A 6,911-nucleotide genomic window follows, 5' to 3' on the forward strand; every position below is an offset into this window, starting at 1 on the left:
ATTGTCATTTCATTAAACCAATTTAGGATCTCAAAGACCAAAGTAGTTAATTTGTGTACCGGCAATGAGCCAGCCGATATTGATACTGAGTACTCAAATTCATTTATAACTGGGATCCCAAGTACTAAAGTCAGAATTGGCGAAATGAAAATTAGGTTGATTGATCCAACAAAAACCGTACAGAGAAGGCCATATCGTTTAAGTCCATGCGAGCGAGATTTGGTTAGGGACAAAATTAATGAACTGCTAAAATGCAATATAATTAGGCCAAGCTGCTCACCTTATGCAAGCCCTATATTGTTAGTGAAGAAAAAAAATGGTACGGACAGACTTTGTGTTGACTTTAGAGAGCTGAATTCAAATACGGTCGCTGATAAATACCCTTTACCACTTATACAAGATCAAATCAATAGGCTTGGGGGAGTTAATTACTTTACATGTCTAGACATGGCCAGCGGATATTACCAAATTCCTTTACATTCAGATTCTATCGAGAACACGGCGTTTGTGACTCCGGATGGTCAATACGAGTTCCTGTCCATGCCATTTGGGCTCAAAAACGCACCTTCTGTTTTTCAACAACGATTAGTCAACGATTAGTAATACAGGCGCTAGGGGATCTAGCAAATTCCTTTGTCATCGTCTATATGGATGATATCATGATAGCCGCCTCAACAAAATGCGAGGCGCAAGAAAGATTACAGATCGTTCTAGATGTTTTGACAAAGGCTGGGTTTTCATTCAATCTTACAAAGTGCTCATTCATGAAAACATCGGTTCAATATTTGGGTTACAATATAAGTGCGGGTGAGATTCGTCCAAACCCACAGAAAGTTGTAGCGTTGACTGCTCTTCCGCCTCCACGGTCAGTCACTTCACTTAGACAATTCATTGGGCTAGCATCCTATTTCCGACAGTTTATTAAGGGATTTTCACAATTAATGAAACCGTTATATTTCTTAACTGCAGATAAAAACAAATTTATTTGGAAAACAGAGCATGAACAGATACGGATAAAGGTCATTGCCACTCTTACCGACAAACCAGTCCTTGTTATTTTTGACCCTTATTATCCAATCGAATTGCACACAGACGCCAGTTGCAGTTGGGTACGGTGCAATTTTATTACACAAAATTAATAAAAAACCCCAGGTAATAGAATACTATAGCAAAACTACTTCACCGGCAGAATCAAGATATCACTCGTACGAGTTGGAAACCTTAGCTGTCGTGAACGCCATTAAGCATTTTCGACATTATTTGCTGGGCAGGAACTTTTTAGTTTATACTGACTGCAACTCGCTTAAGGCGGCGAGAAATAAACGAGATTTAACCCCCAGAGCACAGCGTTGGTGGGGTTATTTGCAGCAATTCACAGTCGATATTCAGTATAGAGAAGGGAAAAGGATGGCACACGTTGACTTTTTATCGAGAAATCCCCTTTCAAAAAAGTCTACTACAACCGCAAAAATAGTCGAAGAGAAAAGAGTAAATTTAGCAAAAATTTCAAGCAACTGGCTTATTGCTGAACAACATAGTCGAAATTGTTAAACATTTTAAAAACTCTTCTCTGCCCGAAGATATTGCGAAAACCTATGAATTAAGGGCAGAAGTTCTTCATCGAAAGATACAAAGAAATGGGAGAACACGTTGCTTACCAGTGGTGCGACGAGCTTTCAGATGGTCTGTCATAAATCAAGTGCATGAGTCCATAATGCATCTAGGTTTCGAAAGACATTAGATAAAACTTACGATTTCTACTGGTTTGTCAAAATACGCAAAAAAATTTGTCGACAACTGCATCACTTGCAAAATGTCAAAATCCACTTCAGGAAAAATACAGGCGGAATTACATCCAATATCAAAAGTCACTATTCCTTGGCACACTATCCACATCGATATCACAGGAAAATTAAGTGGCAAGAGTGATCAGAAGGAGTAAGTTATTGTTTAGATAGACGCGTTTACCAAATATGTCTATCTTAGTCATAGTCTTAAATTAGACAGTGAGAGTTGTATAAGGGAAGTTCAATCTGCTGTTTCATTATTTGGAGTACCAAACCGAATAATAGCTGACCAGGGAAGGTGTTTTACAGGCGCAAAGTTCAGTCAATTTTGTTCAGATCAAAAAATAAAATTGCATTTGATAGCCACTGGTGCAAGTCGAGCTAATGGCCAAGTGGAGCGAACTATGAGCACGTTGAAGAATATGTTACCGGCGGTTGAAACGGGAACACAGTCTTGGCAGGATGTGTTGGGAGAGGTACAGTTGGCAATCAATTGTACAACCAATCGCACTACGAAAGCAAGTCCTTTAGAAATGTTATTGGGAAAGGTAGCACGCCCATTGGGATTACTTCCACCTAGTGATATAGAAAATGTTATTGATTTGCCAAACGTAAGAGCGCAAGCTGCAAAGAATGTATTAGCCAGTGCAGCTTATGATAAAGAACGATTTGATAGAAATAAGGCAAAAATAAAAAGGCACAAAATTGGAGATTTCGTATTACTTAAGAGCGAAGAAAGACACCAGACCAAGCTAAGTCCAAAATTTAGGGGGCCTTTTGAAATAGTAAAAGTTCTAGAAGGTGACAGGTACATTTTAAAGTCTTTAACTAGTAAAAGAAATTATAAATATGCACATGAGAATTTAAGAAAATTACCAGAGGAGCAAGTTCCCGAAGAGCTAAATGTGTACGATGATTATAATAATTTAGATGAAAGAAACGTAACCGCTACAGAAGAGAGTGAAAATGAAAATATTGAGAGTATTGAAGAAAAGAGTGAAAATGAAAATATTGAGAGTATTGAAGAAAAGAGTGAAGATGAAAATACTGAGAGTATTGAAGAAGAAAATGAAGTACACCAATAAGGGAGACAAAGTTGTACTGCTGGCCAATGAAAATGGCAGAGTACTGAGTCCATAAAATATAATGCAAGCACAAGTGCAAAGCATATTGTTTGTTTTGATAATGCGTGTGGGGTATTTTATTATGCGACTATAAGAGTGAATAATGAAGAAGAATGGATTATATAAAAGAAGAAGTAAAACAAAGAAATGAAAAGAAAGAAAGAAAAAGTTGAATTGAATTGATAAAAAAAATTATAGGTATGGAACTGAATACTGTTTTGTGAAACTGTCAATACGATAATTTGTCATAAGTTAAGATAAGAAAATTGTATGAAACTATTTAATGTTCAGTCTAATAAAGTAAGAAAATTCGAATGCTGCTATTTTCTACACGAGGTCGTGTTAGGGTCAGGATGGCCGTGTCGGCGCATTGAGACTGCGTGGCTGCGGATATATGTGTGTGTGTGTGTGCGAATACACATTTCGGGTATTTCACCAGAGTGATAGTATTGCATCAGCCTCTTGCGCTGTGAGTGTGTGGTTGCCAGGCAACCGTTGGCAGGCGACCGTTGCTGGGATTTTGTCGCTTTACAAAGTACCGTTGTAGCGAGGCGACAGCGTTGTGTCGCTGTCGCCGATCGAGGTTTGGTAGTATGCACAGTTGGTAGACAGTTGGACGCCGGCAGTTGCGTACCAGAACTGGAATAGTGTGCAGGGCTGAAACTCGATGCGCCACAATGGAGAACAGCAACAACAACAACAACAACTGTCAGGACTTGACATATACAATAAACAATATACAACATACATATATTCAAAAAACAATATTTGCTCGCGACGGTTGTGGTGGTGAATTCAAAAAAAAAAAATAAAAGAATTCTCCGCGTCACGAAACAAACTTCTCCAATCGAGCTGCTTCTGGAAGGATTTGTCGTCCCCATGCCCTGCACCTGCATCGATTGTCAAAGGAAAGTGGACGCAGGATTAAAGGATCCGAAAGCAGAACCCCAGGTATTTGTGCAAAATAATTGAAAGTTGAGATAAGACAAATTAAAATCCGTCTTGTGCTGGAATATTGCATATTAATAATATTATATTGCATAAAAATAAATAACAACATAAATAAAAGTTCTAAAAATTTAATTATAAATATATGTGCTAACCTACATGAACTGCCTGTGAACAAAATAAAACAGAATATATATATATTATTAGCAATCACTGTCGCCCCCATCCCCTCGTTCCCGATTGTACAAATCTTCCAAATAAATACTAAAGTGCAGCCAAAAATTATTTTATTTATTACAGATAAAATAAAGGTGCATATATATATGGTATACATACATACAAATAGATGCAGCGATAATATTCTCGTTTTCGTTTCCCACCGTTATCCACTGCTGTATGTATGTATGTATATGCACTTTTTGGCGCGTATAGTTTAACGGAACGCCAAGTGACGCGCTCCCCTACAATTTGGTTGTGCATATTGGTTTCGGTGTCATTGGCGACCAACTATTTTTTTGGATACTCTATGCCTCGACTATCAAATAATTCGATTATCAATTAATTAATAAATTTAGATTTTTTTTTGGTTAAATTTAATAAATTATTTATTACATTTAAATAAGATTAATTAATTATTTTCGTTTTCGCATTTTCTTGATATCAAATTAAAATTTATTTAATTTACTTCAACAACAATATTTTTCTTGTCATAAAATTTATTTAACAAAATTTAAATAAAATATTAAATCTTAAATTTGCATTGTTTTCGTTTTTGTATTGAAAAAATAAATTATTTATAATGGAAAGTTCTAAACAAAAACATAATTCCACAACTCTTATTGAATTAAAGAAAAGATTAAATGTCAAAGTTAAAAGCATTCGCCGGTTGGAGGAACGTTTGGAAGATGGATCACTCCCTTTAAACAAAACCGAGCTAGAGTGCAGGCTTCAGGTTTTAGATGAGGCAATTTCTAAAGCAAATGAGTTGCAAGACCAGATCGAGCAAATAGATGAATTGGATGATTTTGGAGCCGAGTTGGAAGAATTAGGAAGAACTACCAAGGCAAGGATCATGTCCTTATGTAATGCCTTTAATTCAGCTGAAGACTCCCGTCCAGCTACTGCAATTTCTGCAGCCCCAACTCGAGCTCGACTTCCCAGTTTGGAATTGCCAAAATTCAGTGGAAATTATTCGGATTTCAAAAATTTCATAAGTCTTTTCGAGTCATTAGTTCACAAAGATGTAAACATTCCTATTATTGAGAAATGTTATCACTTAATTTCTTGCCTCTCTGGTGAAGGCTTAGGAACTATCAAGGCATTCCAAGTCACCGAGAGTAATTACGACAAAGCTATCGCTAGTCTAAAAAGAGTTTATGATAACGAATGTCGCATCTTTGCGAACCAAATATGTCAACTGTTTAGCCTTCCGAAAATTTCTCAGCCGTCTGCGTCATCGTTAAGGGGTCTCATCGACACTGTGCCATCAATTTATGGATCACTATTATCCATAGGAGATGATACTAAAATTGCAAACTCAATGATTATTCATTTAGTTTTGAGTAGAGTGGATCCAGTGACCAAGCAAATATGGGAAGAGTCACTGGATTATGAGGAATAGCCGCTGTGGTCCCATTTCAAAAAAAAAATACTAAATCATAGATACCAGCATCTGTCCGCTGAAGAGACTGGCAAACCCAAACAAGATAAAACTGGGTTCAGCAAGAAACTGAATAGAACTTCGTTGGCTTGTTCTTCCACCAACGCCAAACCAGCTTGCAGTTATTGTAACGCTAACAACCATTTTTTGGCCCAGTGCAGTCCGTTCGCTCGCCTTGCTGTAATGCAAAGGTTTGAGTTTGTTAAGTCAGCCTCCCTATGTTTTAATTGTCTGCGAAAAGGTCACACGGTAGCGAAGTGCAAATCGACCAGGTGTCAAATCTGTGCAAGATCGCACCATAAACTTCTGCACCGATTTACAGTGACTGAAAATAACTTAGCGTTACCACCACCCACACAAAATCCTCCTCCAGAGTTAACGAATGATTGCCCTTCTACTTCACATGCTTTGCATGCGTCGTCTGTAGAAAGGTTTTTGTTAGCAAAGTCGATCGTAAGCGTTCGAACAAAAAATGGTGAGCACATATTGGCCCGAGCATTACTTGACTCAGGGTCACGAATGAATTTTATTACAGAAGATCTTGCTCAACGCTTACAGATCCGTAGGGAGGAATCGTGCATCAACTTGCTTGGAATTGGTCAAACTAATTCACAAGTCAAGAAAAAGATACACACCGTGGTGAAGTCGAGAGTCAATATTAGCGAGTTTCCGTTCGACTTTTGGGTTTTGAAAACAATTTCAGGCTATCACCCTGACCAGTCAGTCAACGTGAAAGATTGGACCCTACCAAACAACTTGCCATTAGCAGACCCATATTTTTACAAACCTCAGCGGATGGATATGCTGATTGGAGCTGAGTCATTTTTCGAACTGTTGTCCGTTGGCCAAATAAAGCAAGGTCCGAACCATCCCATCCTTCAAAAAACTCTCCTTGGGTGGATAGTAACGGGAAAATATCTGGCAAATTCCTCAACTCCTCAAGAGCCGGTCTCTAGTCTGAAATGCCAAGAAGAAATATTAGAGTCAATAGGCAAAAACTTGAAAAAATTCTGGTCCTTGGAAGAAGTTCCATCTTCTAAAAAGATGTTGTCGCCAGAACAAGAGCTATGTGAGGAACATTATCGGAAGTTAATGTTCAGGTCGATTTGAAGTTAAACTTCCATTTAAGTCGGATCCAAGCGTTTTGGGCAACTCATTCGAGGCAGCCAAACGCCGATTTCTGTCGCTTGAGAGAAGATTATCTCGAGATCCGAACTTAAAGAAAATGTTTTTGGAATCCTCCTCCTTCACTTCCTCTCTTTATCATAAAGCGGACGGACGTGTTTTTTTTTGTGCGCACTACGTTTTTGTAAAATTTGCAATAAGCTTTCTATAAACAATCGGTGTTTATTTCTTTACACATATAAAAACAAATTGCAATTTTTTAGATCC

General features: G+C 37.8%; 1 long non-coding RNA gene across 1 annotated transcript; it reads right to left on the bottom strand.

The window, feature by feature from the left end:
* Positions 1-589: 589 nt before the first annotated feature.
* On the bottom strand, positions 590-1,099 carry LOC116656270. The gene is made up of 2 exons (XR_004311239.1): positions 1,037-1,099; positions 590-963 (listed from the first exon to the last, which is right to left on the bottom strand). It is a non-coding gene; the product is annotated as an uncharacterized LOC116656270 (long non-coding RNA).
* Positions 1,100-6,911: the final 5,812 nt, after the last annotated feature.

The sequence above is a fragment of the Drosophila ananassae genome, unplaced genomic scaffold (genome assembly GCF_017639315.1).
Source record: "Drosophila ananassae strain 14024-0371.13 unplaced genomic scaffold, ASM1763931v2 tig00000161, whole genome shotgun sequence".
Lineage (NCBI taxonomy): Eukaryota > Metazoa > Arthropoda > Insecta > Diptera > Drosophilidae > Drosophila > Drosophila ananassae.